Source organism: Microtus oregoni, unplaced genomic scaffold (genome assembly GCF_018167655.1).
Source record: "Microtus oregoni isolate MIOR12 unplaced genomic scaffold, Mior012 000005F_ref0000423, whole genome shotgun sequence".
Classification (NCBI taxonomy): Eukaryota; Metazoa; Chordata; class Mammalia; order Rodentia; family Cricetidae; genus Microtus; species Microtus oregoni.
Genome location: NW_024543064.1, coordinates 51,525,785 through 51,543,519, shown reverse-complemented (window position 1 = coordinate 51,543,519; position 17,735 = coordinate 51,525,785).

Below are 17,735 nucleotides of genomic sequence, written 5' to 3'. Positions count from 1 at the left end.
GAAGCTTGGCTGTCTGCATCTGGAGCAAGTAGGTCTGGCGGTTAGGGACATTAGAGGATCCTGCAGGCAGAGCCTGGGATTTGGACGCCCTCAGAGCCTGGGCCTGGACACTTTCATGCTTCAAGGGGTTTGCAATAGGTAAACGGAGATCAACTCAAAACTGACTAATAACTAGTAGAGCTCAGCAAAATGACAAAGAGGAAGGAGATGCAGATTTCTCATCAGTACCCTCTAGTCTGCAGTTGTGGGAACGCCCTCTTTCCCTCATCTGGTTTGATTCTTGCCCTCTAAGAAATACAACCTAGTCTTTCTTGTTTCTAACTCCTTCCCTGCATGGCTCCCTCTACTTTACCATTCTAGGGGACATTTCTCCAGCTGACATCATACAGCTAGTAAGGAAATGAAAAAAAGAGTAGTTAGTATGTCAAGCAGCAACTAAGTTCACAGACTCTGCCCAGTCTATAAAAATATTCTAGCACCTACCCAGCCATGGGTTCTTGCACCAGAAAATGATTGGTCACCTCATAAAATTTATGTGACGATTGCATCATTGGTCATAATTTTTCCAGGCTGCTCATTATTCTGGTTCATAGTGCTCAGAGTTAAGTAGGACTTTGACAACTTTGCTTTTTCAAGAGTATGCATGCTGCCTCTTGCCGTTGTGAAAGCCAACTAGTAGTGATAGAGCTTCCAGGGGGATTTACTTTATTTCTTTTTTTTTTTCGAGACAGGGTTTCTCTGTGGTTTTGGAGCCTGTCTGGAACTAGCTCTTGTAGACCAGACTGGTCTCGAACTCACAGAGATCCGCCTGCCTCTGCCTCCCAAGTGCTGGGATTAAAGGCGTGCGCCACCACCGCCCGGCATACTTTATTTCTTTATGTCTTGTAGTCAAAGCATGTGGTGTCTTCATCAATAAGGTGTTACCATTAGGTTCAGATGAACAACCATAAGCAACTGTGATAGAATGTACTATTTTGCATTTCTCTGCGCTATAGGGGAAAATGGTAATGAAATAGACATGGTACCAAACTGCAATCTACATACTTTTCTTAATACCACAGGTTAGCAGAGTCTACAACCACATCAGAGTAGCTTCTGTTTATACTGAATGAAGCTTAATACAGAGATCCACAGCTGACAAAACCACAGAGAATAAGAGACATGGCATTCTCACTCCAGGCTCAGGTATCATCTCAGAAAGGGGATGGAAAGTTTTTAAATGCCAGAACTGTACAGGATTGCCTTGCAACATAGTTTTCCAGGCACAACATGTCTGATCTCACATCAGCAGAAATGATCTCACATCAGCTGCTCTTACCTGCATGTTATCTGAATAAGATCAAGGCAGTCAAAAGTCAACATGGATGAGGATGGACTCACAACATTCTGTCCTTAACTGAGTATATATTAGTAGCTCTTGGCTTCTCAGGGAGGAAGCATCAGTATTCTTTAGAGAATTGCCCTCTGCCCTGGGTAGGTTTTCCACACTCCAGTGAATAGCACTGCACTCATGCACACACTAGCAGTACTAAAAGAACTTGCTGGATGTGAAAAAGAACAAGAAAATGGGAGGAAAGTATGGTGGTGGTGAGGTCTGGAAAGAATTAGAGGGAGGGGATAGAGTGAACCTGTTCAAAACAAATTATGTATGTCCAGGTATGAAATTCCCAATATATAAATATGAACATATTAGAAAAAAATATTCTAACAGAGAAAAAAGTAGCTCAGATAAAGGGCATGGATCAGATGGATCAGATAAGGAGAGCAGTGTGTGGGCTCTCATGTAAAAATGAAGGCTGACAAGGAAGTAATGTTTTGAACCAGAGCTCAGGACATACACAAAGCTAGAATAAAACAAACAAAACAAATTAGCTGCTCGGGGTAAGTGTATGAAAAGAAAGGACCAGTAACAGAAGAGACAACAAAAGATACACCATAGGAGTGATGTCAGTGCTGCCAGCTGCCACCCACTCCCCCCTACACACACATACACACATATACACAAACACATTCATACACAGACACATACATACATTTACACACACACACACACATATATATATATATATATCGATATACACATATATACACACACACTTAAACATCTACCACAGTTACATATTCACACAAATCTTTAACTCTGAATACAGAATTGATTCAAAAGCAAATCTGGAAAAACTGAAATATTTTACTCCTTCTATTTCTGGTTCAACATAATTCTGAAACTTCATAGGTCTTTAGGGAATTGATTTGGGTGTTAAATCTTTTTGGGTTCAAAGTTCAGAATTGCTTGTTGCTAATAATATGTTCCTAGACCCATTCATTATGTAACCTTTTGCACTTCAAAGTTTACACCAAGAAAATAGAAATAATACCCTTTTATGAAATAAATTCAATTCAGCAAATTTATGTGTTTGATACATGACACACAGAAGAATATAAGGAGCAATGTATGCCAAAGATTTGACAGTGCTTCAGAAGTATTCAGTCTGTTTCTCTCTACCCAGCCCTCCCTGAACCTTTGACTTAATGGCTTGTGATCATCTCACGGTGAGTTACAGGAGACTGATACTCTCTCAGGTCTTTTTCACGTTTGAGCTGAAACTGTTATTCAGAATGACTTGTTCCCCAAGTCTGCAGTGTGGCTCAGTGGTACAACACATGCCTCACATGGGTCTGGCTCTGGTCCCAAGACTGCCACTGATGTCATAAAATGAAACATGGCTGGCACAGAAAATACAAGCCACACATATGTGCTTATTTCCTTTAATTTGTTTCTCTTCTGAGTACAAGTTGAGGTCCTACCAACCCCAGTGATCTCCATGAGTTTTCTTTCTGCAGTATGTTTTAAAACTCATGCTTTTCCCAAACATCTGATGTGCTCCAATTCATTGAAATTGTTATTAATGAGCAAATTATCCCATTATTTTAAATTGTAGGATACATAAAACTCAGGAAGTGTAAGCATAAAGATCCTGTCCTAACTAGACGAAAATTTGCTTTCAGATATTACTTATATAGAAAAAAAGCTCTGAATGTGTTTCTGGGACTTATTCCTGAAGGTGAGTCCAAACCAGGCTTCAGAGTCAGTGGTTCTGATGTAATTGATTAATTACATTCATTAAACTTGGAAGGTGGGAGAGGCAGCTAAAGGGCTACTACAGGGGTCAGCACAGGAGGAAGAAGACCTGTGTTACTTGAGCTGGCACTAACGTGAAGGGATTGAGGCATTAGGGAATTTGAGTCCCTGCTTTACAAAAAGAATTAGCCGTTCACTGTCACAGAAACTTCATGTGATTATACATCCCAGAATTCTTAAAACTTAACATAAACATCAAAGAGTAAGAGAGAGTGCAGAAAGATGTCTGTAGGGCTCTTATAGGGATTTTTTGCTGGTCAGTCTATCAGAGCATCAGAATCACATCTCAAGTTTGTTAGCATGAGTGTCACTCATCAAATCTCATTCTTAGTCATTTTAAGTTAAGAATCAGAAAATTTATCTTGGTCTCAGAAGCTTTAGACTGACTGTCCCAGGCTCCTTATTTTAATGACACAGGAAGTTTGCATGGGAAGGAATCCTAGAGCGTCACCTATTTCATACAGGAAAATGTCCTAGAGCATCTCATTTACCTGCTTTATTAGAAAGAAGCTCACAATTTCTGCATACAATTTTCCATCAATCAGACATAATTATTAGGTGGTTTTCATATATATCTTCCATTTTTCATTTTTCCTTTTCTCATGTATAATTTTGTTTGTACACACACACACACACACACACACACACACACACCCAAAACCTTCCAGCATAGTGAAAATATTTCTCTTGTTTTCTTTGAGTCTTCAGGTCTCTCACTAGACATCACAATATCCTTTTCTCTATTGTATATGTGCAATCTGCAAGCTCACCTCCTGTCTCCTGTCCAATGGAATTCAGTTAGTTGCAATTTTTCCTCACAATCTGTAAGAGCCAGAAGATCAAGGAGTTTGTTTTTATTTTGACAAAAAAACTACACTTTAATTTTCTTTGACAACTTTTTGATCCACAGATATTTAGATATAGGTACTTGATAGTTTTGTGATTTTTTTCTGTTACCTATTTATATGTTAACATAATTACATTTTAGTCAGAGAACAAATTTTTTATCTTTTAAATTATATTCAATGCACTTAGGTAATTTTATGGTCCAGGATATAGTCTGTTTCCTTATATACTCTATGGGTACTTAGAACAATATGTGTTCTGTCATTATTGGGTAGCATGTTGCTGAAGAACTGTTTGTGTAGCCATTCCATTGTGCCAATAAAGTCAACCTGTATCAAAGAACAGATTCAGCCATTGGATGACCATGATTAGCCACAGAGTTCTTGGAGGACTGAGGAGGTTTGCTAGAGAGGACAGAAAGAGAGAAAGGAAGATTTCTGAGAGAGGTGGTTCAAGTAAAACATAGAAGGTGAGCCATTCAACTCTACTGTTCTTGGCCCTATCAAGTCTTTATCTCAATTTCTGATTCCTGAGTTTTTATTATACTGGACTAATTTAGATATTCATTACCCCTGGTGCCCAATGTGGGGCATTATTAAAGCAGACTGCTGCTGCCCCCAGTGGCCAGCTCTGGAGATTGTACACTACAGTCTTTCTATAGCACCCTTCAGTTGCTGCTGCCTGCCCCCAGTTCCAAAATGATCCTAGCGGTAGCAAACCCACTACCAGTCCATGCCTTCACTTCCTGCCATTTGGGCCTCACTGGACCTCCTCCTGGGCTGCCAACCCATGACAACTCAGCCACTTTGAAACACACTTGGGGTTCAGGCTTTTACTGCTGTGGCTACCACTGCAAGCTGCTGAGTAGCTTGGCCTTGCACTGATGGAGCCCTCTGCTCAGCCATGTTGAGCAATAACAACTAGCTGCTGCAAGAGTCAGGTTGGGCAGTCCTATCCCATGCTGCAACCCAGTCACATGGATCTCTCCTCCAGGTTTCTTTAGGTTAGTTCTTCAGACAGTTTACTCTCCTCCCCACACAGCACGTGAGCAGCCACAGTGGCCCCCGCTGCACTTGCAATCTGTGCCTGCACAGTTGAACGTCATCCCTCCCCCACATCTCTGCCTTTGCTGTCAGCATCATCAGAGCTGGGAAGACACTTGAGGAGTTTTAAACAGGGAATTAGGGGTTTTTAAAAATCTCTCTTTTTTTTTAAAGATGAAAGTCTTTCCCATGTTAAGTACCAGAAATATCATAATGCAAGGAGTTAGAACCCTATTTAGAGTTACTATGAATGACTTACAATTGTAAAAATAAAGGAAGGGATAAACAACTTAGCTGGGATTGACATAATGTCAAATATAATTATTATCAGTTTGGTAATTCATATTTTATCCTTAAAATTGTTTGATAATTATACAAATATGAAACTTTGACTGGCATGTTGCATAACTTAGAAAGACTTACTAGTGATAAGATACAACCCTTAAAAGACAAATGAAAATGAAAAGAATTTGGCTGATGACACAAACCGTAGAAAGATTTACTACTGGTAAGATTAGTAAGTCTTAGAAAGACTTACTAATGAAAATAAGAAAATTTGACTAATAAGATAGACTTCTTAGAAGGACTTACTCTTTAGAAAGACCTACTAATGAAAATAAGAAAAATATTCAGACACAGACAGAGGAATTTAGAGCAGAACCTACCTTACCACTGTAGTATGAAACTTAAGGGGAGCAACCTAAGCTTATTAGAAAACCACCCTTAATTAATCCATTTATCATACAAGAATGACCATCAGATGATATGTGACCACAATGTTATAAGGAAGTTAATTGGGATCTTGTAGAAACATTAGATTTGAAGAGATTTAAGGAAGTAGTCATTTTATATGGTATGCATTTACCCTTGGTAAAGCAGATTTTAAATTCATGGAAAAGAAAGAACAGAATTATCCCACAAGACTAGAAAGGTTTAATTACAGCAATATTGAAAGTCATTCCTCTGTTACAACAGAAAACATGATGGAGAGAGGAAGCTAAGTTCATAGAACAATGAAGTAGGGCTAAACGTATTGAAATCTTCCAAGATCATCTACTTGGAGAAGGCCAATATGCTCATTTGCAGTATACATTTGATGATCACACCTTGATTCTATGCTGTATACCAGATCTGAATGCTAGGGACAGGGTTAAAGATTCAGAAAAGAGGACTGAGTCATTTACTAAAATTATATAAGACCAAAAAGAAGCCTTCACTGATTTTTTTTAAAAGAGTTTGACTTCAGTTGTAAATGCAATGATAGCAGATCCAGAAATTAGACAAATATTAATTTAATCTCTGACTTTTGAAAATTCTGACTCAGAATGCATAGTGGTGACTGTGCCTACAAAGGCAAGATTGGCACCCATAGCTAAATGAGTCTGAAATACAGCTGATATTGAATTTCAGGCTTATGAAGTTGCTTTGATAGAAGTGATTTCTTGAAAGTTTTTCCAGTTATTTTTAGTTAATTAATTATACATACCAACTATCATTTTCCCTTTTTCCTTTCCTCACATGCCCTTCCTCCACTTCTCTTCTGTCCCCCATCCACTCCTCCTCTATCTCCATTCAGAAGTGATAAGGTCTCCTGTGGGAATCAACAAAGCCTGGCTAATGAAGTTGAGGCAGGACCAAGCTCTTTTCCCTTGCATCAAGGCTGGGCAAGGCATGCCACCATAGGGAATAGGTTCCAAAGAGCCAGTTCATGCATCAGGAACAGGTCCTGGTCCCACTGCTGGGGACCCCACAAAAGACCAAGCTATATAACTGTCACCTAGGTGCAGAAGGCCTAGGTCAGTCCCATGTTTCTTTTTAACTGTTGGTCCAGAGTTCTTGAGCTCCCAGAAGTTCAGGTCAGCTGTCTCTGTGGGTTTTCCTGTCATGATCTTGACTCCCCCAACCTTGCTCATATAACCCCTCCTCCCTCTCTTCTACTGGAATCCTGGAGCTTGGTCCAGTGCTTCCTGTGGATCTCTGCATCTGCTTCCATCAATTACTGGATGAAGGTCCTATGATGACAATTAGGGAAGTCACCAATCTGATTACAGTGTAAGGCCAGTTCAGGTACCCTATCCATGATTGCTAGGAGTCTTATCTAGGATTATCCTTGTGGGTTCCTGGGAGTTTCCCAAGTTTCTGCATAACCCCATAATGACTCCTTCTATCAAGGTATCTCTTTCATTAATCTCCCCCTGAGTCCCACCCCAACTTGACCATCCTGATCCCTCATGTTACCAACCTCCTCCCATAGTTCTCCTCTCTATTTCCTCTGCTCCCAATTTACCCAGGGCATCTCAACAATTTGGTCTTCCCAGGGAGATCCATGTGCCCCTCTTAGATTCCCTCTTATTACCTAACTTTAAATAAAAAAAAAAAACACAGAAACTAAAATGTCAGATGTTTTAATTGTGGTAAAAAAAATGTCATTTTTAAAGGAATTGGGCAAGATGTTTCTAGGAACAATACTTTTTCTAAAGGTATTCCAAACAGAAGGCCCCAAACTTCTTGAGTAAGAAGGCATGGCAAAGGTTGGCCTTGTCCTAATGAATGCGTATCAACAACGGACAGACAAGATAATAGGAGCCTCCTTCAGGCCCCAATATCAAATTTTGCTCAGTCATTCCCTGTTAGTTCATTCACAGAGCAATTAAAAGATGTAATACCTATTTTTAAAGACGACACTGCTTTGGATATGACCAAAAGCAGAATGACTTCTATAAATAAAACAAAAGGTTCAGGAGAGATCACAAAACAATATTTTGGCAAACTGTTATAGATGATCAGAGACAATGGCTAGAAATACATGTAAATGGCATTGAAATTAAGGGTTTGGTACACAATAGTGTAGACGTAACAATAATTTCAACAAAATCTTGGCATCTAGACTGGCCTCGTCAGGAAGTAAATGCTCAACTGTGGCGGTTGGAACTTTATCTTGGGTAAAAACAAAATACAAGATGGGTCAAATGTGTAGAGGTTTTGTAATGTACAATATTATGAATTTAGTGTTTTCTGATCCCACCCCAGGCAGGTTAAGACTATTCTTCATAGCATGGTAATTATGTAAATGTAAGCTTGTCCGTTGCTTTTGAAGCACAGATGTAGGTGAGCTACAGAATTTCTATGATTATTTGAATGAAAAAATAGAAGATTAATCATTTACAGTTTCAATATGGTACCTCTTTTCTTTTCCTTTGGAGAGAGAAAGATTTTGTTGGCACTTTGTTGTTTGGTCTAAATCCACCAGCATTTCCAGCTTCCTAACTTCGTTGGTTCCAGGCCTAGTATGTGTGAGGCCCAAAGAAAATCCTAGAGTTCACTTTCATTTCTTTCCTTGCATCCTGTGTTTTCTAGATAGTCATCTACCTGTCTTTTGAGTTTCACATGATTGTTTTATAAATAAACATCCATGGGTCCATGGTTTGTTTTCACTACTTCATCCATATACTTAATCTACTTTTCCTTGATTCACATAAGATTTTATATAAAATAACTTATTTTATTTTACATAAAATAAGTATGTTTGATGTAGTTTTATATATAAAAAACCCTCAATAATCTGTAAAAGATAGTAGAACCAAGACATGAATTTAACAAAGTTATAGGATACAAATACAACACAAAAGAAATTTTATTTCTATATAATAACATAAATAATTATAAGGTAAATCTCAAATATAAGTTGTAAATGCCACACCAAATGATTAAATATTAGAAATGGACAAATAAGCATGAAACAATATGCTAAAATTATGAAATATGGTGCATAATATGTATTAAAATAATATTTTTGTTACTCCCTTTAAAATGTTATAAAATATACTTTGATCACATTTGTGTGTACCCACCCCAACTCCTACAATATTTTCTCCATCTCTCTACCCACACAACTTTGTGTTCTCTCTCTTGTCTTCCACTCTTCTCCTGTCTGATTCTTTATACATTTCCTTCTCTCTCCATTCTCTGTCTGTCCTCCCATTGAGTCGAGTTGGTATTGGCCACATACTCTTGAGTATGACATCTGCACTACATCAAAAGGAGGAGAAAACAAAAGAGGGAGGTCGTACAGGAAAAAAATAACTGGATAATGGTGGTGTTATAGGCAGATAAAGAAAAGCACCTACGTGTGTGTAGTAGTAGGAGCGGCAGGGCTGCATCCCCAGCACCCCGGCTCCCAGCCGCCTGGTTAGCTTATGCCCCGAAATAACAACACACAAACTGTATTCTTTTAAACACTGCTTGGCCCATTAGCTCTAGCCCTTACTGGCTAATTCTGATATCCCGATCAACCCATCTCTAATAAACTGTGTAGCACCGGTCTTACCGGGAAAGATTCAGCACGTCTGACCTGGCGGCTTGCTTCATCGTGTGCATCTGCCCGGGAGAGGGGAGCATGGCCTCTGACTGAGGCGTTTTACCTCACTTCCTCTTCCTCCCAGCATTCTGTTCTGTTTACTCCGCCTATCTAAATTCTGCCCTATCAGATGGGCCAAGGCAGTTTTTTATTAGCCAATGACCTTCCTCCATCACATGTGAATTTTCTACTTTGTCTTTGAAGAATATCAGTGTTTATTCTTCTGGAGTTTGAATATTTCCTCTGGGCTACAGTTGTCTAAGGAAAATAGCACTTTTCCCCCAGATACAAATAGATAATGCCAGACCTTCAATCTCTATCAAGGCATTTCTTTTTTTTTTCATGAACAAACTACTCCTTTAATAAAACCAAACTTTATATTTAAAGCAAATGAAAAGGAAGAGAGTAAGAAAGGAAGAGAAGAGTAGAAGAGAAAAAATGCTGTAGTATAGTGCTTCTTTTTGCAGTCAATAAAAGAAATCTTGCAAGATTAATGAATTCAAACTAACTAAAAGCAATGCAAACTGGTATCTATTAGAAGATATAAAAATGTTGTGATACCATCTTAGAGTTGAAAAATATGACTTAAGAAAAATTGAAGACATATTTCAGATATTTCTTTGGTGTCATTACTAATAATTAAGACAATAGAAGATAAGGTCTATATACAGGAGTAATTGCAATTGTGAACCCTTACTTGGCAATTCTGTGTGCCAGGTAATTGTCCTCAAAGTTATTTTTTTTAATTAAATTCACAGAAGTCATAGGAGTCATTAATTATCATTAGGGACATAACATTAAAATGCAGAACTAAGATAAAGTGGAATGAAACCATATTTATGATAAAACTTTTTATCATGGACATCATATTATAACTTGCATAATGCATTAAACAACACATGAAATACTAAGAGTAAACACTGGAATATTTCCTCTTCATCACTAAAACTTTGATGCGAGTAAGTGAAATCATAAATTAAATGTACCTAACAGATGTCTCCAGAATATTCCACCCAAAAATGAAAGAATATGCATTTTTCATGGGATTTCATCATAAGTGAAATTTCTCCAAATTAGATAATACAAAGAAATCTTTAAAAATTAAAGGAAAATTAAAATAGTGTCATTATCTGATCTGGGCACTATAAATTTGGATTAAAGCACGATTGTAACAACAGAAACAACAGAAAGTACACAATCTTGTGCAAGCTAAACCTCTCACTCCTGAAAGGAATCAAGAAGGAAATAAAATGGTTTGTATAATTTAACACATGTCACAGCGAAAATCATCATAAATAGAGAAAAACTCAAATCATTTGCACTAAGATCAGAACAAGATAAGGATATCTACAATCCCAGCTCCTGTTCAATGTTGTAGTTGAAATCATAGCTACAGCAATAAGACAATTGAGGGAGATAAAGGTGATACCAATAGACAAGGACAAACTCAAATTATTCTTATTTGCAGAGGATGTAATTCCAGATATAAAAGACCATAAAGACTCATTCAACAAGGTGGAAGACTACAAAATTATGCTTGAACTCATTGTCACAGTAAAGGACTTTCTGAATAAGAACCTGATAGTGTCCGTTCTGCATTAAGACTGTCATTTTTAAAAGGGGAATCTCATGGGACTAAACTATTTCTGAAACAGTAAAGAACACCGTCACCAGCATAAAAAGGCAGATCACAGAATGGGATAAAAATATTTGAAATCTCTTATTACGGGACTCATGTTTGCTTTTCAATTTAAACCTAAGTTAGCCTGATGCTAAAGTCTACTCATTTTCACATCATTATGGCTCAATCGGAATTGCATGTTTACTTCCAAGCATAGTATTCCTGAGTTCTGTTATCTAAAACCTTAAATTATGGTAATATATACCTACAGAAGTATATTCTTAACCAACAGTGAATATTCTATGACTGCAATTGCATATCTGAAAGTCCAGAGTGCCAAGAGTAAATCTAATGAACTCAGATCAATCAACAAGATCAAAGGTTCATCTAAGTAGTTATAAACATGTCAAGGTGGAGAAAGTTTATAGAAATACAACTCAGAATAAAATGAGTAGGCTTCTAGACTATACCAAGTCCAATTCTAGCATGTATTCCAAGGGAAACACTATCTGACCTTCTTCCATTGGTAAAACATTTAACTGTCCACAATATATCCTTTGTTAATACCGAAACACTTGAATTTAAGACTGAAAAATTGGAAGAAAGTTTTCCTTTTGGATTCAACTCAAATGAAAGTCAAAACACAAAGCGATATTTTCACTTCACCTCTGCTTTGGTCAGGAAAGAGGACCAGGAGGCCACTACCACTTCTGACATCCAACTATCTTATCTTGATTCAGGCCTCTGAGGGTTGTCATTGGAACTGCCATGACTTAAAATGCATGGCCTTGGTCATGATCTAGAACTAAAGAAGCTGCTGCCAGAGCTGTTAGCTCTTGTTGCATTGTACTCGTTGGTTCTACAGTCAGACAGACTCTGATTGGAACGCTGGTTCTCATATGTAAACAGGGATGAATTGGTTTGCATCACTCTGTCCTATTTTCATTAGAACGAAGTGAGTGATAACAATTCATAGGTTTGTGGTGAAGATGAATACACTCCTAAGAACAGAATCTGTTTTAACATCTGATTTCTTTGTCCCATCTCACTCTCACCTTGAGTCAGTCAGCCTTCATAAAAAATGCAAGTGATCTTGCTGTATGAATTCCCACAGCCAGTAGCCTTTAAGTTACCCACCCACTTGGGCATGGCCTTTTATACTATAAATGCCGATGTAGCCTCTCTTCCGGCTGCAGGATTGGGTTGCTATTCCCCGTTCGAGTAGAGGACTGTGATTCGGAAGTCTACCCCTAAATAAATAACACTTTATTATACTTAATTTTGAGCTAGTGTGGGATTTCTTTTTAGCTTCCATCTTCACAATCTCACTTTTTTTTTACTCTTGCCATGGATTATTGTAAGAATCTGATAAGATGGTGTGTTAAAAATTATATGATCCTGGATATTTGTGAGTGATAACATTTGTTTTACAGAAAAGTTTCATGTTGTCATGGACTTGTACAACTAGTTCTATCTGGGCATCCAATGGAATCCTTTAAAAAATAATTTTCTGTCTACTTGACTTTGTTCAGTGAAAATATATCAAGTCAGTCCATGTTGTTAATGAATGTATCTATGTCAGTTTGCATCTGGAAAGACATATACTGAGAGAGCAAGATGCTACTTAGGAGGAAAGCTTGAAGGTAAGCAGATTATTCAGCCTGCGAAGATGATTTATGATGGTACTTCAAGCATAGAAAGAGAACTTGCTTCAGCAAAACTCAATATCGGAATCCTAATTCTTAGAAAACCCTAAAGAAAGAATAATCAATCACTTCTCAGGGGGATTTCTCACCTCTCATTTATACGGTGAATATTCCAAATAGACACCAATAAAGTTTATAGAATTTAATTTGCCTAAAACATTTCAGAAAGGACATCCATCTACCAAAATGTACCCTACACAAAGGATATCCACAATCTACTTTCTAACCCCCATAAGTTAGTCAATAAAAGATTGGGTTCTAAATTCTAATATTCAAACTGTTCTAAGGAAGATCTTCATGTCTACACTGGCTAAGTAATTATGCATTCTGAACAATGAAAGCAAACTACAAGCTTTAACTGTCTTGTTATTATTCTGTCAGTGTGATAGAACACTATATCCAAAATCAACTTATAGAAGAAAAAGTTTTGCTGAGTTTCCAGTCCAAGGGGTATAAGGGTTGGTCCTAGTGTGGAAACATAGCTGCAAACAGCACACATGTCAGCCGGCATGGTGGTAGGAATGGTGCCAGAAATAGGAAGCTGAGAACTCACATTCTTAACCTCTAGTACAAAGCCCGGAAACTAGAGGGAGCGTAGGGCTTTTAATCTCAATGCCAATCACCAATCACACATGCCCTCACCCATTAACTGCTCCTTCTAAACCTTCCCAAACAGTGCCATCAACAGGGGGCTAAGTGTTGAAATGGAAAAGTATCTGTGGAAAAAAAAATCTCATTCAAACCACTGTATTCCATACTTTCAGAGCAAGATGAGCATCGCTATTCTATCCGGCAAGACGGATTAGAGTGCTGCAATCTAAAGTCTGCGGTGGTTTTCAATCAATGTCCTCTGATTCTTTGTAGATTTAAGGAAGTATTCATAGATACGAGTGTAGGATACAGTCATGATAAGCTTAATAGGAACAGACCATCCAGAGGAAGTTCTTTTTTTTTTTCTTTTTATTTTTTAAATAAGACGGAGCACGAGCAAGGAACTCAGGACCACGAGGGGTGCACCCACACACTAAGACAATGGGGATGTTCTATTGGGATCTCACCAAGGCCAGCTGGCCTAGGTCTGAAAAAGCACGGGATAAATCCGGACTAGCTGAACATACCAGAGGAAGTTCTTAACATTCCAACCATTGTAGATAGGATCACCTGCCTGTGTAGGACCCAGCCCTGATAAGCTTAATAAAGGCCTGAGTCTCAGTAGTTTTCTCTGAAGCAATACCTGGTTGCAGAAAGGACCACAAACTGAGACTGCCCAGGCACCACCTGGGAACAGACTATCCAAAGGAAATTCCTAATGTTCCAACCGCTCTAGATAGAATCACCTGCCAGCACACATTCACTAGGACACCCCTAGACAAATATCAGCCAATCAGAGGTCCTGAGCCTTAGAAATTTCTCACTCCCACCTTTGCTACTACAAACACCCAACTCTAACTGAGCTTGGGGCTCTCCAATCATTCCAATATGTCAGACATATGGAGAGGCCAAGTTTGCAAACATGTATTGAATAAAGGCTCTTTGCTTTTACATACGGGACTCAGTCTCCTTGTTGGTTTTGGTGGGGAATTCGCCGATCTGTGCATAACAGAATATATCTTACCCGGTGGAGTGTATTCAAAACATTAGAATATGTGTGGTGGACAGAATAAATAGATGGGCAGCCAAATGACTGAAAGACATCTTTCTAGTAACATACCTTCTGAAACCCAGACACATGGTTTGTCCATTTGGCTAAGACACCTAAATGAAATAGCATTTATTTTGGGGATGGAGAAGGGTAAGTATTTGTTAGTTTTCTTTTTTAAATTTTAATTTTTTCTTCAAATTATATTTTACATTCCACCCACAGTTCTCTCCCCTACCCCTACTTTCACCTCTCCTTCACCTCCCCCAGCCCACACCCTATCTGCCCATCCCAAAATATAAGGGCTCCAATGGAAAGTCAACAAAGTCTAGCACATTAAGTAGGGGCAGGACCAAGTCCCTTCCCCCTGCATTAAGGCTGAGCATGGCATCCCACCATAGGGAATGTACTCCAATAAGCCAGCTCATGCACTCGTAGTTCATCCTACTGCCAGGGGGCTCACAGATAGTCTAAGATTCGCCACTGCCTCCCACATATGGAGGGCCTACTTCATTTCCATGGAGACTCCACAGTTGTCAGCTTATGATTTTCCACTAGCTTGGTGTCACTGCCTCTTTAGATTTCTCCATCACCATCTTGACTTCCCTTGCCCTTATGTTCTCTCCTCCCTCTCTTTGATTGGATTCCTGGAGCTTGGCTTAGTGCTTTTATATGGATCTCTATAGCTGGTTCTGTCAGTTGCTAGATGAAGGCTCCATGATGATAACTGGGGTAGTCACCAATCTGATTACAGAAGGCCAGTTTGGGCTCCCTCTCCACAACTGCTAGGAATCTTAGCTGGGTCATTGTTGTGGATTCTTGAGAATTTCCCAAGCACCAGGCTTCTCCCTAACCCATAGTGGCTCTCTCTAACAAGATCTTTCTCTTTTTTAAAATTTAATATTATATTTTTAATTTTTAAAACATTATTTTTACATAGCAATCCCAGTTTTTTCTCTCTCCCCCTCTTCCTGCTCCCTCCACCTTCCTTTCACCCCACTCTCCATCCACCTCTCAGAGAGGGTGAGGCCTCCCTTGGGGAGTCAACAAAGTCTGCCTCATCACTTCAAGTAGGCTCAAGGTCCTCCCATTGCTCTCCTACCCCATTCCTCTACTTCATAGACCATCCTGTTCCCTAATGTTCTCATTTCCAATCCCTCCTTTTTACCATCCCCTTCCCACTGCCCCCCCATTCCACCAGTTTACACAGGAGATCTCATCTAAATCCCCTTCCCTGGGTGATGCATATGATCCTCTTAGGGTCTTCCTTGTTATCTAGTTTAACTGGAGCTGTGGATGCAGTCTAGTTAGGCTTTGCTTTACGACTAATGTACACTTATGAGTAAGTACATACCATATTTTTCTTTTTTTTTATTGAGAAAAGGAAAAAAAACAAGTTTCCGCCTCCTCCCAGCCTCCCATTTCCCTCCCCCTCCTCCCACCATTCTCCCCCTCCTCCCACCCTTCTCCTCCTCCCCCCACTCCTCTCCCCCTCCCTCTCCAGTCCAAAGAGCAGTCAGGGTTCCCTGCCCTGTGGTAAGTCCTAGGTCCTCCCCCCTGTGTCCATATCTAAGAAGGTGAACATCCAAACTGGCTAGGCTCCCACAAAGCCAGCACATTGCTTAGGATCAAAACCCCATGCCATTGTCCATGGCTTCTCATCAGCCCTCATTGTTCGCCATGTTCAGAGAGTCCGGTTTTATCCCATGCTATTTCAGTCACAGTCCAGGTGGCCTTGGTGAGCTCCCAATAGATCAGCTCCACTGTCTCAGTGGGTGGAACACCCCTCGTGGTCCCGACTTCTTTGCTCATGTTCTCCCTCCTTCTGCTCCTCATTGGGACCTTGGGAGTTCAGTCCAGTGCTCCAGTGTGTGTCTCTGTCTCTATCTCCATCCATCACCAGATGAAGGTTCTATGGTGATATGCAAGATATTCGTCAGTATTGCTATAGGATAGGGTCATTTCAGGTTCCCTATCCTCAGCTGCCCAAGGAACTAACTGGGGACATTGCCTTGGGCTCCTGGGAGCCACTCTAGGTTCAAGTCTCTTGCCAACCCTAAGGTGGCTCCCTTAACTAAGAATTGTGCTTCCGTGCTCCCCTATCCAACCTTCCTTTATCCCAATCATCCTTTTTCCCAGAGTTCCCCCCATCCTCCCCTTCTCCCTTTTCTCTCCCCATCTCCCCTTACCCCCATCCCACCCCACCCTCACGATCCCAATTTTCTCCCCGGCAATTTTGTCTGCTTCCCATAGCCAAGAGGATAACGATATGTTTTTCCTTGGGTTCACCTTCTTACTTAGCTTCTTTGGCCCATTTTATTGGTTAGAAGATATGTGGGAGGAGTAAACAGAACAGAACGCTGGGAGGAAGAGGAGTGCCCTTCCGAGAAGAGACTTGCAGACTCTCCAGTTTTTGTGAAACGGAAACCACTAAATCCCTCAAGCCCTTCAGCTCCTCCTCAATCTCATCACCAAGTTTCTGCCCTTTGACATTCACAGTCTGAATCTGGGGAGGTGAAAACTTCTCATTACTGTACCCAGTACGTTCTTCCTCAAACTTTAGGTTCACCAATTGTAGACTTCGTGACCCTTATTTATGGCTAGAAACCAATTTTGAGTGAGTACATCCCATGTTCATCTTTTTGGATCCGGGTTACCTCACTCAGGATAGTGTTTTCTATTTCCATCCATTTGCATGCAAAAATTCGAGAAGTCATTGTTTTTTACTGCAGCGTAGTACTCTAATGTGTATATATTCCACACTTTCTTCATCCATTCTTCCATTGAAGGGCATCTAGGTTGTTTCCAGGTTCTGGCTATTACAAATAATACTGCTATGAACATAGTTGAACAAATGCTCTTGTCATAGGATAGGGCATCTCTTGGGTATATTCCCAAGAGTGGTATTGCTGGGTCCAGGGGTAGGTTGATCCCGAATTTCCTGAGAAACCGAAACACTGATTTCCAAAGTGGTTGCACAAGATTGCATTCCCACCAGCAATGGATGAGGGTACCCCTTTCTCCACAGCCTCTCCAGCACAGGCTATCATTGGAGTTTTTTATTTTAGCCATTTTGACAGGTGTAAGATGATATCTCAAAGTTGTTTTGATTTGCATTTCCCTGATTGCTAAGGAGGTTGAGCATGACCTTAAGTGTCTTTTGGCCATTTGAACTTCTTCTGTTGAGAATTCTCTGTGCAGTTCATTGCCCCATTTTTTAATTGGGTTAATTAGCATTTTAAAGTCTAGTTTCCTGAGTTTTCTATATATTTTGGATATCAGACCTTTGTCTGTTGCGGGGTTGGTGAAGATCTTCTCCCAGTCAGTAGGTTGCCTTTGTGTCTTGGTGACAGTGTCCTTTGCTTTACAGAAGCTTCTCAGTTT